Source organism: Cyprinus carpio, chromosome A7 (assembly GCF_018340385.1).
Source record: "Cyprinus carpio isolate SPL01 chromosome A7, ASM1834038v1, whole genome shotgun sequence".
Lineage (NCBI taxonomy): Eukaryota > Metazoa > Chordata > Actinopteri > Cypriniformes > Cyprinidae > Cyprinus > Cyprinus carpio.
The window spans coordinates 14,917,251-14,937,375 of NC_056578.1; the positions used below are offsets into that span (position 1 = coordinate 14,917,251).

Sequence of the window (20,125 nt, forward strand, 5' to 3'; positions counted from 1 at the left end):
GCTAGATGGTTCAATCGTGATGCACTCAGTGTGTCAAGGTCACAGTTTAGCACCACATGTAGCACATTATGGGGTCAGCAACTGAACTTTCACAGTCCCCACTGTCGGCTGCTTCTCTGATGACCTCACTGGACTTTAATGAAATATACAGCAGCGCTCTTGCACGCTCATTCTCACACAAATACGCTCGCACACCGAACATAAGTCATGAAGAGTTCATCTGTAAAGTTCACACCATTAAATTAAGCAGTACAGCAGTAAGTAGAAGCTTTTGGCTGCGGCACTAAGACATTTTCTAAAATCTGATTTTCAGTCTTTAATAAAAACTGCTGTGGTTTTATCTCCATAGTGGTTTACTGGATAACTTATCAGGATGCAGTATTAAACCATTAGAGGGAGAGATTTCTAAATCAGAGTACAATTTTACTCAAAAACGTTTAGTGTTTACCTCAGGGTGGGCTCACTCTAAAGTATATCTGAAAGGCCATTTTCTACAAATGTCTTAAAATTATGGTCATGTAAGTTAAATATAAACTCCCAAAGGCTAATGGAATCATACTTTATTTCCATATTCACGGTGGAAGCTGTTTTAGGCTGCTATTAATGCAGTCATCTCCTCTGCTGGCAGGTGTCTCTTAATAGATGGGCTTTTCTTACATTATACTGGAAACACATGTTTCATATCCATATTCTCCAGAGTTAAAAAATATTTTGTGGTTCGGCAAAGCAGCCAAAACATTCTGCAGTGAAAGAGTGACACGAGTGCTTTGTCTTTATGCAGGAACCTCAAAGACACAGACAGAGGAGAAAAGGAAAAAAGAAGTTTGAAGAGGTAAAGGGAAAAGAGGAGAGAAGTGAGAAGTTAATGAAAAACAGAAAAAGTGGATGGACTGTAGGAGCACTGAAGAAAAAGAGAGTGTAGAGTAAAAAGTTAAGAGTGTAGAGTTGGGTATTTTATCCAGCCATCTTGGTAAAGGCCGGTGTGGAGTCTGTAATTGGATTCATATTTCAGGATGTGTGATGGGGCGATACTGATCTTCAAGAAAGCCCCCCTGCCAACACCGCAAATCAGCACACGTGAAATGCTGGAGTCTCTGTAAAAATAAACATATTTGGCTTGCTGTCCATGATGAAGGGGCTCCATTCAAGATCTAAAATTATGAATTACAAATTATTTCTTTTTTTGGTTAGATGTTGTAAACAATGTTAGTCGTTTCACTAACCATTTTATATTTGAACCACGCCATTTCTTCAAAACCTCGAAAAAATGTCAGCGAACTCATGAAACATGAACAGCGAACTTGAAAAACGAACAAGCGCAGAGAGCATATCTGATAAAAATCAGTTTTAATGTGAGTGGTCTCTCTTTATTTTCGTTTAGCCTGAGGCATTTCTGCTGTTGTACAGTCATCTACCTCAATCAGAGCCCTGTCCACACAAACATACTTACATGCACGCACACAGGGCCTAGCATGGACACACACATGCCTCTGGTTTTCCAAAATAAAAGCTAGAAACAGAGAATTAAATCTAGATGATGGGTGAAGAGAGAGAGATAGGTCAAATCTGATGGAATTAGACATGCAGTTTTGAGAAGTCAAGGGAAATGTTTGCCACTATATTTTGAGAATATATGGTGGCAAACGTGCTCTGGGATTTTTCATTGATGAAAAAATATTTCAAAATTGTCATTAAACTCCAAAAAAAAAGGCAACAATCAATTACTTAACATAATATAAAATTGGAAGACCATTTTTGTGAGAAAATGTCATAATTATGACATTAAAAGTATTTTTATACTGTCATACAACTTTTATGAAATTGAAATTACAGTTTTTCTTAAATTGCAATTTTTCAATCATTTTATTTTCATTGCTTATGCATTAGTTCAAGGTCTAACAAGTGTGCAAAGAGCAAAACTAAATAATAATTATATATATGAAAAACAAATAACTGAAGAAAAAAAACGCTAATTTTGTTATTGGTGTCAATGTTAAATTTATTTTATTATGAAAATAAAATACAAAAAGTTATATAAAAGTTCTTCAAAGGTTAAAGTTCAGAGTAAGAGGTTATTTTTTTCTCTCACATGGTTCATGTGTCATTGGTTTTATTGCTTGTGAGGAAGATTTTAAGAAAAATTACATTTGTTATTTTGATATAATAATAACACCTGGTGCCTGATAAAGTCAACATTCATAATAATGTAAAGATGATAAAAAATACCATCAGTCTTTATGTAAAAATACTTGATTGGATTCAAAGCTTCAAAATTTTGTAAGTCTGAAAATCAACATTTTTTGAGAATGATGTATGTGCATACACGCTTCTGCTCACTTGTGCTTTATTTGTTCTGGGCAGCCACATTTAAAACACTCATTACAGCATCTTGTCATCACATGCATTTGACATGTCTAATTTACTGCTGTCAGTGTGTAACTCCAGTCTATAATATGAAGCAGGAGATCAAATGACCACATATTTTCTTTTCAGTGGCTGGGAACAAAATGTCTTACCCTCTGAATAACCTTTGTGTTGTCTGACTGAGAAAAGAGAAGTAAATGGGATCAGGCAGTAAACAGGGCAGCCTTAAGGTGGTCTCTTTGTGAAGATGCGTGTTGGCATGCTTATCAGCAGCTGGTGTTAGCAGGAACAGATATGGGACACATCAACATGCTGCAGAGATCTACAGATATGCAGTGCTGAAGCAGCATACACCCAAACACACACACCTTTATAAGGAAGCCGAGATGATGATCCGTGTCCTCTGTGTAACCCAGTCACTGCTGGAGATCCCCCATCAGGCTGGAAGCTATTTTGCTCTCCACTGCTGTGTAACACACTGTCTGTATCAGTCTGCTTCGCTTTTATCTCCCCACACTCATTACATCATCCAGTTCTCTCACAGCATGTGTGTGTGTGTTTCTGTTTCTTTCACTCTCGCTTTATTTTAGATCTGGCTTGTTTTACTCACTCACATACACACCCCTCACCGTTTGACTGTAATAACAAAAAAAAAAGAAAAAAGAAAAAAATACTCTCTCTCTGTGGACCTGAGGAAAACTTTGCGGTTATCTCTTTCTCTCTCTCTCCTGCCTGAGGCTGCACACAATGGACTCTGATGTAGTTGTCCAAACAGAACTGTGAGAAGTTGCATCAGTGTGCCACAAGATATGAATCACACTGTTTTACACTGTGCTGGCATTTTAGAAGAACGCCACCACATCTGTTAGCACTGTTGCTGGGGTCATATGTCATTGACCTTAAAGAGCATCCGTTTAAAAAAAACTAGATCTCTGATATCTCTTATGGGGTTATCAGTAAACAACCAGAATTAAGGAGCACTGTTTTTTTTTTTTTTTTTTTTTGACATTTACTCCATTACAGGAATGTTGAATATTTGCGAGACTTGAGACTTGAAAATGTACATGCTGAATAATTATATGCAGTGCTCGCCACAGAAACACACACATCCTCCTATTAATTAAAATCATTATTTCTCACTTTAGTGTTGTTTGCTCTCTGAGTTCGATCTAGGACAGCAGCAGATAAATAGCCATGGTAACTCGTTAACAGAGAAATGGCAGAACACATGCTGATGCCAGTGTGAGCTCATAACCACACAAATTAAAGTGCTGTCAGAGTGTGTACTGCTTTTAATGAAGATCATGTGTATGTGCTCCAGCTCCATGTTTATGACTTTTCTGATGTAGCGAACTTGCTCTCTGGCTCACCTGGTACAGCATTGCACTCAGGTAACTTCTGTGAAATATATGTAACGATAGAAGACCTCAAAGACTTGTAGAAGCAAACTAAAACAGCATGGTCCCTTCAGAATTTTTATCTTAAACGTTAAGAACCACTGCAATGGAGCTTGACATTTCATTTAAACTTTTAGTGTCATTCACTGAACATTTCAATTGGAAAATTCCACAAAACATACAAAAAGCAATCATTTTGCAATGTTTTTCCAATGAGCATATTAATACAAATCATGTGGCTCCAAACCTGAATGATTATTTTTTTCTTCTTCTGTGGAAGGATATTTTGATTATTTTCTGCATGTCCAAACTATTAAAGTCAGTGGGGTCCAATATTATTTAGGACCCCGCACACCAGGGCTGGGCAACTTTATTCCTGGAGAGATAGGGTTGGAGCTAAACTGCAGAGTTTAGCTCCAACCCTAATAAAACACACAGCCCTGCTATAGACGTTCATTATATGGACAAAACAATACCTGTTTTGTGTTCCACAGGTAAAAAAAAGTCAAAATGTCACATCACAACTTAACATTAGAAGGATTAGAAGGACATGAGGGTGAGTAAATGATGATACATGTTTTATTTTTAGGTGAAATATTCCTTTAAGTAATGTACAGTTGGACTAATTCCATATAGAAAACACAATACTTCAACGCAATATTAAGGTCTTACTCAGCAGAGACTGAAGGAACGCAAGGCTAATTCTACACCAAGTACACACAAATGACTGATTTTTTTAAGCTCACAGGGTGCTTTCATCGTTCATCAGAAGCCCCATGTTCTTTCTGTTTTCCCGTAGGGTTCTCTCAGCTGAGGAACGTACAGCATCACTTGTTTTCATCTCCCCTCAATCCCTCAACAGCTACTAGTTGTGCTCCGTTTGGTGCAGATGTTAAGGGGGAACATTCTGAAAGCTTATATCCTGTTTGCATGTTTTCAATTACCAAATAAATAAATATATTTTTTTGCACACTTCGCACGCACAATGGACCAAGATTCATGCTGGAATCTGTCCGATCTGATTGGTTTCGGAGCCTGACTAAAAGGCTGTGATTATAAGCCCTTTAAAACTATCCCTACAAACAATGTCTGGCTTGACATGATTTTGACAACAACTATGTAACAAGTGTTGTTCATATTAGGTCACGCTTAAGAACAGTTGATGCTATTTTACTTACAAAGGTCAGGAAAATTATGGACCAGTTTAAAGCACTAGAAACACAATGGCAAAATAAATAAATAAATAAAGAAATAAATAAAGAAATAAATAAAGAAATAAAAAAAAGAAATAAAAAAAGACACGCTGAGTGCACATGCCATCAGAAAAAAAAAAAACTTAAAGTATAATAGAATCCAACATCTATAAAGAAAGTGTGTAACTAGGCCCAATTAACAGAGCTTGTTATCAAACATTATTAACAGGAATATCAACAACACCTGCACTCTATTTGCTACTGTTGACCTGATAACTAACCTCTTCAACTAAGGGGTTCTCTGGGAACTGCTCTCCAAAGGGTTTGCATGCTCTTTCATTTGCAAAATGAATTATACTAGATGGGCGGTTAGCACAACCTATTTTTTTTTCTATTCTTTTAATTACCTGAAATGCATTTTAAAATTACTCTTTCATTTATTTGTCTTGTATTCTTAGTCCTCTTTGTCCTTAAATGAGTTTAAATTGGACTTTAGAATGGCTCTTTTCTCTCTTTATCACTTTCATGTACAGCCTGGGTATGGTTACATTTTCCATAGTCATCATTATCCTGACTGCACAATGCACAGTCCATTTAAAAGCAGAGAGACGAAGGTCTAAGGAAAACAAAAGAAAGACAGGGAGGAAACGTTTAGGAAAGAATGGAAAGCTGATGTGTAAATCATTTGTCTACAGTGCTGGAGTGGTTTATCCACGTCTCTAAGCAGCATCAAGGGGTTTATATCCAGTCTAGCCATACTGAGTCAAATGATTTTTTAGAAGACACTGGGCAAACAGAAAATAAGTATAGAAAGGAAAGAGAGAATGCATGTAAATGTCATATCAACATTTATCATATCATGTAAATGTCATATCAACATTTATCAACACCCTTTCAAATCAATCACTGTTCTAAATTTACCCCCCCCCCACACACACACACTTTCTTTTACCAAAGTTTGACCCATGAGTTTCAGGACACTTAATAACAGAAAAATCCTTGTCGAAGACACTGACATGACATCACAGTCTCACTAACATCAAATAAGTGAAATGTATCCAAATGCACTATTAAGAATCTAACAAGAGGCATCCAGTCAAGGAGAAAAGAGAGTTTAGAAACAGATTACTTTACACTAGAGAGTAACAGTGTGCACAAGGTGCTGGCTGCAGACTCCTGTACTGTTTCTCATCACATTTTCCATGATGATTTTCAATGACCTGGTCACTGTCCGTCATTTCCTAATTGAAACAATAGAAGGCCTTTTTTTGTGTGTATTTGCGTAAATGGCAATTCTGTTCACTGCTGTGTGTTTATGAGGTTTACTTTACAGTTGAAATTGAGCAAAACCACTTGGTCTCTGCTTTCATAATTTTATGAACATTAATAGATCACATATCTCCATATTAATACATTTTTGACGATCTCTAAATGAGAGCAAAATGAGTCAAAATGACTTTCCTCCAATAAAACACATGTTCTGAACTCTGTAATAGAATTCATTTTCGGATGATCTTCAGAAATGACATGAGTAAACTCACGGTTAAGGTTTTGCGGTCAGCGTAAGGTTTGCTGTGCTTCCTCCATCTAAACCTTCTTTTCATCCTCCATCCTTTCATTTCCATGTGACAAGCCATTAATCATACAGATGAAGAGAAAATAATTACAGTCATGGTTAAAAAGATCAGATTTCCTCAAGTGATGTGGTTCGGAACCCAAAGAAATACATATTTTACATCTACAGAAACACTGATTCATGGTTTAGACATTGTGAAAGCAAATCATGCATAATGCTTTTAGCTTTCGTAATGGTCACAGTGGCCAAATCTAGTGATAAACGGCCATGACAAGCATTTTAAGTAGTCAAACGGTATGATTTTAGGAGGCTTGTCGCTTAACGCCGCAAAAATGTGCTGACATCATAGACCTTAAATTTCATATGCTTTAAACCATACTGAAGTTTATCTGAGTAAAAATCCCTGGTTGGCTTGGAAAGGTGCCTGTGATGGCACAAGACCGTCTGGCTTTGATGATGTCACTGCCAATTCAAAGGACCATTTTGACCCCTGATGTCATGCCTAAGATGGTCCAGATACTTAAAGAGCCATCAGTCAAACAGGCTCAGCCACACAGACGGTTGGGGAGACAGAGGAATGAAATAGTGTGGAAGAGAAAAATAATATTTTCCATTTGAATTAATGGAAATTTCTGAATGCATCTGTATTCCACGCAAACCTGAGGCAGTAGGAAAGAAGGTCACTTTGTGTGTCAGACATTCTTGGAAGGCACTGGAAACCTCTGCGGCCTGGGGAGAGGTTTATAGAAGAGTTGTGAAATATGGCAGCAAGGTCACAGAAAGGGTGACAACTCAGGTCATCAGAATTACATTTAGCCCCCAAAGTGCTGGATTACCCAGCAGTCTTTCTTTCTCTCTTTTTTTTTTTTTTACCATTAATTACACTCTCCCGCAGTGTCTTTGGGGAGATTTATAACACGGAGGCACCTGCGTCAGAGAACAGTGTGAACAAACGAATAAGGTCAATCAGAGTTGGCAATTTCTTGATGACTCCCACACTTTCAAATCTCTTAATTGCGCTCAGTATACACATCTATGCACCTCCTCAATGGCCCCTGCAAAAATAAACACACACTCACACACACATGCTAACTCCAGCACATCTGTTGCAGGAAATCGGTGAGTTTAACCTTACAAGCAGCCTGGGATTAACTAAACCCAGAGCTAACCCCCACCAGGGACAGATAAATCCTCTTCTCACCTCTGTTAGAGAGCGATGAGCTACCTACACATCCTCCATGCGGCTCCCCCTGCACTTAAAAACTCACAGCTGATCCTGATTCAACAAGGGAGGGGTTAAAAGTTTAGCCCCGGGGGGTTTAAAGGGCTCAGGGCATTGGCCTTTCCCAGTGTTCTGTCTGTAATCCCAGCCTTGTGTATAATAGTGCTTGAACTCAAATAAACAGGCTAGATAGCTATGCTATACTTAAGGATACATGGCTTTTGCCCAGATTTTTGCCCCAATTTACAGTCTGGAGGAGATGATGCTACTGCAGATTTTGATCATTTGGAGCTGAACGATTCTTTTGTTTTTTATATTTTTTCACTATCAGCAATCTTGTAATTGTCATAATTATGTAATTGTTTAATTTATGTATTGTGTCTTTCATTCTTATGTTCTTAAAGGGGTCATATGATGCAATTTCAATTTTTCCTTTCTGTTTGGAGAGTTACAAGCTCTTGGTGCATAAAGAAGATCTGTAAAGTTGCAAAGACTAAAGTCTCAAATCCAAAGAGATATTCTTTATAAAAGTTAACAGTCAACCACGCCCCCCTAAAACACGCCCCCACATCTCTACGTCACTGTGTGGGAAGCTTTGCATAACGCTGCCCAAATGTTCACGCAAAGAAAGAAGGCGTAACTTTTATTCTCTTTGTAGTATTGTTGTTGCCATGCCACCATGTCCTGAAGGCACTGTGTTTCACTGTGAAAGCGAAACTACTTTGTTTGGTCTTCCAAAAGAGGACGATAGCCGCTTGGTCATGCCTAGAGCTGATCCGTGCTGGTCGCTGAGGAAATACATCAACTTAAGTTTGCGCTGTGGATCGCTGGATCAGCTTTCACCGTGGAGTCCAGCCCAGGGTCATCACATGTAGTTGCCGCTAGCCCGCCGGATGTTCCTTTGTCGAATCCACCGGCTGCACCGTTCACTCAAGCAGGCCTCCGCTCACGCTAGGCCTCTATTTACAACACTGTTCCAGAATAGTTTAACCCAAATATTCAGATGTGTCCAGCTCATTTTTTGGAGGACTGTTTCCAGATCCTGGGAGAGTAGACTACAATTGCGGCTGTTCTAAATCACAGACTGTAAGTAAGTTTTTAAATATTTAAAGAATTTTCCACTGACGATTCAAATGCTTTGAGCAGTGTAGAGTAGCACTTGCTGTTTGGCATTTCTCCAATCACAAATGAAGACATGGTTTTATGTTTACGTGGCGCGATGCAACGCAATGTGTAAAAAGACAGTATAAGTCATTATAATCCCCACTGGATCCCCCCCATAATAATGTCCCCACTGGATGCAACAAATGTTTTTGTCTAGTAGCTCTGGCCTGGCCGGACAGGGCATCACAATATGGTAAGGCGTATAACATTTCCTCCACATGCTTGAGGTATTCAGCAAATCACAACGCACTGGATAGCTGACCAATCAGAACACACCTTTTCTGAGCTGATTTAAGAATACATATTTTTTACATTTCTGCGTGAGTTTGTTGTGTTCAGAAAAACTTGAAATTCTGAAGATAGTGTGTGATCTTCAGTCGTTCAGAGTTTGATGACCAGCTTTTCTCTGTAACCATTTACAAAGTCAGCAAGTGTATAATGCCTAGTGTTTTAAAATAATTTTTCTTTAGTTTATTCCGGCCTTTAGTCACTAAACTGTTGAGACACTATTATATAGATGGATGTATACAATAAAAAAAGGAATGCACAGTATATCTGTACCATATTGGTTATCAGCCAGTTACTGGCCAATTATTGTATTAGTTGATACATCGTATTTCATAATTATTTATGCTCATTTTCCATTTTTACATTTAGACTACCTTTGCTGTCATCTAACACTTAATCTAACTGTTAAATATAATCTAATCTAGCAAATCTCAAAATGAATATGCATTTTTCATTCTGTACATTGTAATGTTGTGATGCATTGAAAACAGTTTATTTATTTTTATTTATTATCAATTTAGACAAAATAGTATAGAATTATAGTATCAGCCATTAATTGGTTATTGAACATAATGTGAAAACAATAACAATAATCTCAATTATAATTATCACTCAGATCTGAATAAATAAACAAACTGTGTATTGCATGGAAATAAAACACAATCAAGGTGGTCAGCATGTAAATTTGATATGGTTTGCAGCAATTTGTGTAAGTCCGAATCTGATATTGTTATTTGTGTTTGTATGGTTGATGAAGAGAAAACAAGATAGAGTAACTGCTGAAAACCACTTTGTGGCAAAGTCCCAGCTGCTGTTGCTCAGTTCACATCACATGAATCTTTGACTGCAATGACAACTCAATATCTGCTGTATTGCAGAACAACACTTAAATATAACATTTTAGGACTGTGTCATATTTACAGTTCCACAATTTATGACAGAAACTCAATTGAGTTGAGAAAAATATTAGCACTAAACAGTGAGGCAGGTTGTACTATAAAACTTTGGCATCTCATTCTTTGACAACAAACACTTGGTAGAGATTTGTCGGGCCCAAAATTGCTTCATTAAGGCAGTTGAAGCACAACAAACTCCTTTTGAACCCCACAGCTAAACAGCACCAGTCCAGAATCCAGAGAGCATTTATGTAACTCTCTCAACTTTGACCTGTGCTGTCTCTGATGACCTTTTGTCATCTTTGTGAAATGTCGCTTGGGTGCTTCTACAAAAGTTTGTTTTGCTGCCCTGATTTCAACCTTTCCTCCTCTGCCCCCTCAATCTCCCTTTCACTTGTTTTCTTCTTCTCTGCTTGTCTGTGACCAAACAATCTCCCTCCATTATTTACTTTGCACTTTGTTTCTCTTTTCTACATGACAACAATCTAAATGTTTGATTCTGGTGAGTGCATGAGGGTGTACTAGGGCCAAACCGCAAATGTGGTGTGGATAAGCTTGTATGTGTGTGGGGATTGTGCCCTGGGACCCTCCTCATCCCCAAACACAGACACTAATTCAACCATGAATCATAATGGGGTCCAGTTGTGGCTTGTCACTTGTTTGTTTCTTCACTTGAAAGATCTGCCCACGCACGTCCTGAAGGATCATATCTTGTTCATTCATTCGCTCTTTCTTCCTCTGTCTTATTATTATTTTTTATCACAGAGGTTAGTGAAAGAATGAAGAGATAGAGACTGTAAAAGCAACTGCCTTGGCAGGAAAATGTAGATAACAGCACAGTAATCAGATAACTGGAAAGTGTGATAAGAGAAGTTTATTTTAAACTATCATATCGCATTTCCACCTTCCATATTTTGACAACACTGGTTCTGGTGCTGTACATATGTTTGGGTGCAATCTACTACCCCCCATCCTTAATTTGTCCTTGTCTGTAAGTCAATAAAATAAAAGAAATATAACATAAATTTCAATATAAAAACCACAGCAGACATTTCCACTGTCTTTTTAACTACCTGAGATTAGCTCTGACACAGAGAACCCCCGCAGAAGCAATGCATATAACTGGCGTGTATATATAAATATATATATATATATATATATATATATATATATATATATATATATATATATATATATATATATATATATATTAATTTTACTATATTTTAAAATGTATTTTATTCCTGTGATGGCAAAGCTGAATTTCTATCAGCAATTACTTGAGTCTTAAATGTCACATGATCCTTCAGAAATCACTCTAATATCGTGCTTTGGTGCTCAAAAAAATCTATTATTTTTATCAACGTTGGTCAGAGCCAATAGCCTTGGTGTTAGTGCGTCAACATATAGCGCAACTGTGATCTGAGATTGATTCTTGCTTCGAGGTCCTATGGCAATCCCGCTCCACTATACTCTCACATTAAAGGCATAAAAAAGCCCATAAATATAACTTAACACTCAACGTTGAAAACATTTGTGCTGCTTAATATTTTTCTTGGAAACAGTGATTATTTTTCCAGGATTCTTTGCAAAGTTCAAAAGAACAGCATTTTTTAAGCAGAAATCTTTTACTGTGACTTTTAATCAGTACATCCTTGCTAAATAAAAGTATTAATTCATTTATTTTTCTTTTTAATAAATAAAAATAATAAATAAATAAATGAAAATAAAATAAATAAAAAAATACAGACCCCAAATTTTTGAATCTATATAAAACATACAAAGCTGTATTAAACAAGGTATAATTTAAATGTCAAAAACTAATTCCTTTTCACAGGGCATGTAGTAATGGAAGCAGATTCACTCTGAAAGATGCATGTTTATATTCCTGATGGGTAGTGAGTGAATGTCATAATTTTCCTAAAATAAAGAGAAATTCTCCTGAAATACATTTCTAGAGATGGAAACGTTGAATGGCAGGTAATGTTGGCTCATGTCTGAGCAATCAGTGATTATTGTGTGTAGATGTTTGCGTGTCTGGCTTTTAACAACATTATATGTGAAATACGACTGAATGCATAGATGTAAAGTAGACTTTTAACAGTTTCTTTTATCACATTGTCCTCCATATAAATGTTATTGTGAGTGGATACATCAATTCTAATGGGACCTGGGCCCTTCAGAAGAAATAGATTAAAAAGTTGGTGAGAGCTTAAGTGTTTGGAAATGTGCCCACAGAGTTAATTATTATGGATTTAACATGTATAAACCAAACGTTTCCTTCCTTGATTCTTTGCCATATCGTTTAAAATCTGATATTGCCGTATTCTGACAAAACGCTCTAATTGGTCTGTTAGATTTTTTTATTATCTCTGTCTGCTCTGACATTTTGACACTGCCAAAATCTGGAAGCTTGTCTTTCACTGTGTGCATTGGAATGTCTCTCAGAGCAATAGCTTATGGAAAAGTGCTGATAAAGAAAACTGTTTGGGTCACATTTCATTGCTCTAGGACCAATATAGCAAGGGATTTGAGACCACAGTGGTTTTTGGAGCACAGCAGTTCTCCCTAAGCCAATAAAACAACATTATCTACAACAAGCCCAACACATATTTAAGTAATGTAGTCTTATTAGATTTGACTCTCCATTCAAACACGGCTATAATATCCCCCTGAACTATACCCAGAACTGTCATTTAAGCCAAAACTCAAAATAAAGGCGATTGGTGGAAATGGCACGCCAAAGTGAATTGAACAGCTGGAAAAATGTGGCTGTGGTGTCAGACAGTGAAAGTTGTATTGAGGTGAAGCTAATTATAGCCCCTCACTGTGGTGGGATTAGACTGAGCTTCAGAGAACTGCAAGAATCTCCCTCCTGCAGCATCTCAATTTAGCCACAGACCTCGTCTCTTTGTTTCTTTTTTTATTCCTTACCTTCTCTTTCCATTCCAAGACAAACACACACACACCCACCAACCCACAAAAGCACTCGCTCACTCGTGCACACACATGGTTTAGAACGGTGAGCTGTCCAAGGTGCTGATCTGTCCCAAGGTGCCATACAACAGTCGTCTTTACTGTATTTTAATAAACAAATGTAGCAGGTTTATTCCACCTCAAATCCCTTTTCTTTTAAGCTGAACTTACTGTTTGTGATTTGTCTTACTGTCTATATGTAAAGTCAACGTGTAACAACATAATATGGTCAGTAGCTGTTCACCATCTCTATCACAGCTCGCTTATCCTGGAGGGAAGTTTTCATTTTCGCCTGGCTGAAGTTTGAAGGATGTGTGTTGTGACTGTTCCAGCTGTGGCACACATCTTGGAACACCATTGGTGTAATATGGCTACTTTACTTTTAATGTTCCCTCGCCTCATTGAGTAAGAGTGCGATTCATGACACCGGCATATCAACCCACTCCCTTCCTAATCCACCTTGAAAAATGATTCCCAATCTGTTTTCACAGCTGACTTAAATGTGTGTACTCTGCTGACTTTGCTGTTGCTTTCAGAATGAGAGAGAGAGAGAGAGAGCAGTTGAGAGAAACAGAGAATGGGGGCTAAAAAGAGAGGAAAAATGTGTTTGACAATTATTCCTTTGTTAATGCTGAGGCCCTGCTCTTATTTCGCAATAACAGTTCAGTGATGGAGAGCGACTGGGTACATGAGCGTTTGTGTAAGCTCTGCTGGAGGGGAATGCAGAAAAGTGCTCAGGTCGAATTGAGGTGGGCCAGCGCAATACAAATACATCGACTGAAATAATCAATCACCCCAGAACTTTGATTAATGAGAGCTTGTGTTTATGTGTGTTTTTCTTTGAGTGTGTATGAGTGCATGAAAGAATGTGAAAAAAGGAGCAAGTTTATACTGGGTCAAGATGATACATACTCAGTCAAAATGGCATACATATTTGAGAGTCAGTCAAATATGTGTGTGAGTTGCATAACCTCCTGCTGCCAGAGCCTTTCACATATACACTACCGTCCAGAATTTTGGGTTCAGTAATTTTTTTTGTTTTTTTGTTTTTGATTGAACACTTTTATCCAGCAAGGACACATTATATTGATCAAGAGAAAGCCAAGACTTTTAAATTGATACCCAAAAAAATTATATTAAAAAATGTATCATACACACACACACACACACACACACACACACACACACACACACACACACACACACACACACACACACACAGTTTTCAATATTGATAATAATAAGAAAAGTCATGTGACACTGAAGACTGAAGCAATGGCTGCTGAAAATTCAGCTTTGTTATAACAGGAATAAGCTACATTTGAAAATATATCAAAACAAAACAGTTTTTTAAAGTTGTTAAAGCTGTTTTTACTGTATTGTTTTTTAATCAAATAAACGTAGCCTTGATGAGCATAAGATGCTTCTTTCAAAAATAAAAACCTTGAATAGGATGTATTATTTAAAACTAAAACTGTTTTTATCTATATAAATGATTCAGAATAATAAAATAATTATAATCAACATTTCTAGTGATGCACATTATGCCAGGCTATATTGCAACACTGAGCATGCTCATTTGCCTTACAGTTAACACTCACATTTAGTCTTTAAAAACACCAATACTTTAATTTGAACAATCTAAAATTAAAATCTTAAAATTAATTTATCATTTTTCATGCTTTACATTATGAAGTATAGGTTGTAATGCCTAAATTCACTTTAGCATGTAGCATTTAAAACAACTGACTTTACTGTCTTTACCTTTAGTTTATTTAGTGCCTTCACCATTAATGTTGCATAACTGATCGTGGTTTCATGATAGGTTTCATAAGACGTGTTTATGAGGTTGTTTCAGTCAGTGTTGTTCTCAGTGACCTTTAAGCCCTTTACTTGGTTCCTTTTGTGTATGTGTTCTACTCTCTACAGGTGTGGGTGGTCCAGCGGATCCATGAGCTTCCCCTCGTTCTACCCTTCTGCCTAGTGCTGAAGTAAACTCAATAATCACCATCATTTGGGTTAGCTATTACCTCTGAATGACCACATCCATCCATCACCACCTCTCAGCTCGGATATGGGTCTCCACTGTGAGTCAACATGACCACCTCCGGCCATACTACAACCTGGCACCACGAGAGAATCGGCCCGTCCCACACAACAATAAATTCAAGACAACCTACAGAGCCTTTGGAAGGATGCCTCGTACTTCTCTTTGGACAATAATGGCGGAAACAGAGGAGCAACAGAGCCATCAGCCCACCGTCATGGCATTGAGAAGTGTGTTTATGTTGGTCAACGTGTCTGTCGCTCACCCGTACCTGACCAGGCCGGGAGGTGAGTCATTATGTCTACCTCTGGCTGCTCCCTGTGAGAACTGCAATTGTCCTGCACACACACACACACATACACACAGCTGCCATGTTTACTTTTTCTTTCCCAGTAAAATAATCAGAAAGTGGTGGTGGCTGGGAGAAGGAGGAGAGAAAAACACAAAAAGACTGCAGACACACACACACACACACACACACACACACACACACACACACACACACACACACACACACACACACACACACATATACATACATTCATGCGTGTTCACTGGCCAGCTTCTGAGACCTGGGACTCATTCAAGGTAACTATTGTCCTCCTTCCAGGAAGCTCTTTTCTTCTCAATCGTGTTGTTTTTACAAGTTTGTGTTTTCAACACACAGGGCAAAACCGCAACATAGCAAGGCTACTACATCATACCGCTAGAGCAGAGGTTTGAAATTAGACCCAGGGTTCAGACGGCCACAGGGCGATGCCACCAGAAACCATTTAAAGTTCAAACAATGGCCCTGAACTTCATGTGAATAACAATGCTGCGAAGGACAAGTGGCTGTTTGAGGAAGCCAGAGAAAACACACAGGCACAAGCACGCATGCCAGGACTTAAATCTCCCACTCCACCCCTGTTTAATAGCCGTTCATGAATGTACTGTAAATGATTTTAATGAGACTGCTTTGAATAAACTTGGGCAAAAACTAATTTGGCCATTAACACCTTATAAACACTAGTCTTTTCCCTTTTAAAGCTTTTGAAAGGGAGGGGAATATCTGCCCACAGAAAAGGATATTACAAAACACAATAATGTGGGAATATAAGCAGAATGCTGTAGAACAGATTGCAGGAAAGGCTAAAGCACCATCTAAATATTATTACTAGCAGTCAAGTAATATTTTATTGTATAAAGGGTTTTTTTAACTTTTATATTGCAAGGATGATTCTAACTTACAGATTTTTGTGTTTTTTTTTTTTTTTTGCTATAGGAAGTCACAATAAAAATGACATGGAAACAATTTTTTACTACATTTATGTAGTCTTTTATGTATAGAATTTTTAGTTTTATCCTTTTCATAGACCAAGACTTCCTTTCATCCATCCATCTTCAACACCACTTATCCTTTAGGGTTGCAATATGTGCTGAAGGCATGAAAGGCTAGCTTAGACTAGTGGCCAGTCCATCACAGAGAATTAAAATCCACCCATAAAAATATCCATTTGAAAACTCCCAAATTATGGATTGAGATGTGTGAAGAAAACAAGGAGAAATCAAAGTAAATATTACTTGTAAACAGAATATTTTTGTGTGTATTATTTAAACAAGAATTTTGTAAGATTACACAAAAAGTGTGAAAATGATATTGAACAAATTAAAAATCCAGAAAAAACCTAGAAATTAAATTAATGGTAATTTTATTAAAAATGTTTTTAAAATCTAATTTCCATCACAGAATGCTATCAAACACAAAACATAATTTAAGGTGTGGTGGCAATGACACTGGGGTGAGAAAAAATTGTCCAGTGGAATATGCACTATACACACAGTATATTGTTAGTGGGCAAATAAAGTGTGTGCAAAGTGTTACTGTTAAAAGTCCACAAGGCCATAGATGAAGAAACAGCCATATATATGTGTGTGTGTATGTTCTGTGTGACCTCATTCTCCAGGGGTGCTTGATGGGCCGGGGAAGTGGAGTAGAGTGACTGAAATCCGATCTGGTTTACCCGTTCAGATCTACACCAGTTCTCCTCGGGCCTCTGCTGAGTATTGGATTGACCCCAGACTGACCTAAGAAAAAGTCATTTGGGGAAATGGTAAATGAAAACCTAATGACCGTGTAGTAGGGACAGATGTATTGAGTGGACCGACATGGGAATTGTCGACTGAGGGTTTGAGTTCCATCTATTTAACATTAAGTGCTAGTTCCAGCTGCTCAATATCTGTGTGAAACAGACACACTTTCTTCCAGGGCTCAGTTTTTGTGGATTAAGCTATGTAGTTTGTACCCTTTTAAAGAAAAGAAAAACTGTCTATGTTTTCTAACGCTCGCGTGTTACAAGCAAGCTAGATGACACGGCAGAGCTGAAGAGATGGTTGAGAAACTTCCACTCTCAATATTTTTGTGAAATTCTTTTGATTTCAAAAACCAAACAAACAGCCTAGCGATGCAGAGAGTTTTCTCCATATGTGTTTATGTCTTTTTGTTAGAGAGATCTGGGTCGAATTGAGTAGCTTGGGAGCCACGACGCTTTAAAAGCTTTATATATCGACCATTAAAAGCTTTCATGTAGATAAAATAAATCAATTTGAGTTAGCTATATATGAAGTTACAGAGAAAATGTGAGATGTTTTATGAATATGAATCTATATTAGCTCAGAGGCTTTTTCAAACTTTGCTTTGTTTGTATAGACTTTGTGTTTAGGCCTTAGACTACACCCAAAGCATCTGCATGATTACAGCGTTTTGCTAATGAACTCTTTCTCTTTGTTTGTTCTTCTGTTTCATGCTCTGCAGAATGCAAAAAGCATTCATTTTTATAAGAGTTTGAAAATAACTTTGTAAGAAGCATAAGGTCATATGTTAATGTAACAGAGGCATAAAATGTTCTCCATATTTCACACTCATTACACTACAGTAGTGCCTGACATTGATACTCTGTTGCCACTGAGAGCTACAGTACATTGCCTCTCCCTGTCCAAGTTATTTTCAGGAATGAAGACCCTCTTTGCCTGTTTGAAAAACTGTGGTTGGAAGTGGGTGCTGAGGCACAAACAGATGCTCGGGTTTTGGGGACTCTGGGATATGATGGGCTTGGGGGGGTGATTGGTTGAACAACATGAATCTTATGTCACACAAGAACCACATAATCTAAATGAGAGGCTCTCCGATAGAAAATGTCAAAGGTCACACAATAGCACTGAATAATTTTTTAATGAATAATAAAAATAATAAAAAATAAATAAATAAATAAATAAATAAATAAATAAATAAATAAATAAAAACTTTGTTTCTGAAAACAAACAGTTTTAGGAAAAACAAAATCTGTTTTGGGGAAAAAAAGACATTTAAAGTCAATCTACAAAGAAAATATAGTCACAGCTCTAGCTCTGCCATTATCTAAGAGAACTACAGTCTGCCAGTTGTTTACAAATGCATCCTATTTGTTAAAAAAAGGAAAAAAGTAAAGTACTTTAAAATTATTATAGCCTTACTGTATGTACAGTGTGGATTTCATTTAAGTGGAATGAAACATGATTAGATGGTTGGATTTGCTCACTTTACTCAGAATGAATGTGTATAATAATTATATATAACTGTAGAACTTTGTCCGTTCAACCTAAAAATAGTATTAACAACATTAATAAAACAAAACAAAAAACTAATTGGTCAATAAATTTATAATAAATACAATCAGGTACTGTAGATTACCAAGATACCACAGTCTACTAGCAATCAAAAACACAGTCATTGGGAATCATTTTAAAATAACACACACACACACACACACACACACACACACACACACACACAGACAGAGCAAAACTTTACAACTTTAAAATTTAAACTTTAAACTTTAAAAAACTCATAAACAAAACATTACCCTCTCCACCTCATTCTCTCACTCCCGACTCTAGTTGATTAGTTAAGTTTCTGTTGCTTGGCAGTGCCACACACACCATTACAAATAGGCTATTATGAAATACTAATACATTTTTATGAGTTTGGTGCTTAGTGTTAAGTCATTTCACACTATATTACTGATCTCCAGTATGTGGAGTTTATGCATATGCTTCTGTTTTCAATGATCTGTTGAATTAATTTACCATGTGTGGTTATAAAGACAGAAAACTGGAAAAAATATGAATAAAACATTTTAAGTGCATATTTCTTTCATGAGGAACCTACATTCCATTATTAGATTTTTTTTTCTCAGACTATGTAATTGGATTTAAGTATTGGAGACATACTGGTACGACTGACTGAAATGCAGACTGCAGACATAAACATGATCCCTTCTCAAAGAAAACGGCAATGAGAGAAACATGGACGAAAGGCAACGTGGGCAAAACATGAAAGGGAGAGTTTAAACAGAGTTTAGAAAAGGTGAAGGCATAAAAGAGCATGTTTGCAGGAAAGAGGAAAGGGATGGTGTAAATAAACACCTTAGTCATACCTTTGGTCTTCATCACTGGCCTGTAAAAACACAGATGCAGCAGTTTGCCTCAGAAGTTAGTCATCTGATACTGAACTGTTTTGTTGGATTTGACAAACAACAAATGCATTGACTCAACTGTGTTGTATAACAAAGACAACAGGTGAGTGAACAGTATGTTTATGAAAAAGAGAATAAAGGAAGAAACAGAGTGGTGGAAGAAAGATATGTAAATAATGTATTTGTAAATTATGAGGTTCTGGAACAAGGAACAAGCAGGTTTGGGCAGGGTGGGTGGCTGGTTCAGCGGGGGTGGGCATAAATGAAAGAGTGTGTTCTGATCTAAATCTTCAAGCAAGTATGAGGTTGCGTGACACAGCAAAATGACATCACTCCCATTCACATCAACTAAATGTTGTTGTTGTGGTGAGACAGATCTACAAACCCGATTACAAAAAAGTTGGGACACTGTACAAATTGTGAATAAAAACAGAATGCAATGATGTGGAAGTTTCAAATTTCAATATTTTATTCAGAATACAACAAAGATGACATATCAAATGTTTAAA

The 20,125-nt window shown here is 37.1% G+C and overlaps 1 pseudogene; it reads left to right on the forward strand.

Moving 5' to 3' along the window:
• LOC122145775 overlaps positions 1–15,071 on the forward strand; it is a 39,260-nt pseudogene extending 24,189 nt beyond the window's left edge.
• The last annotated feature ends 5,054 nt before the right edge of the window (positions 15,072–20,125 follow it).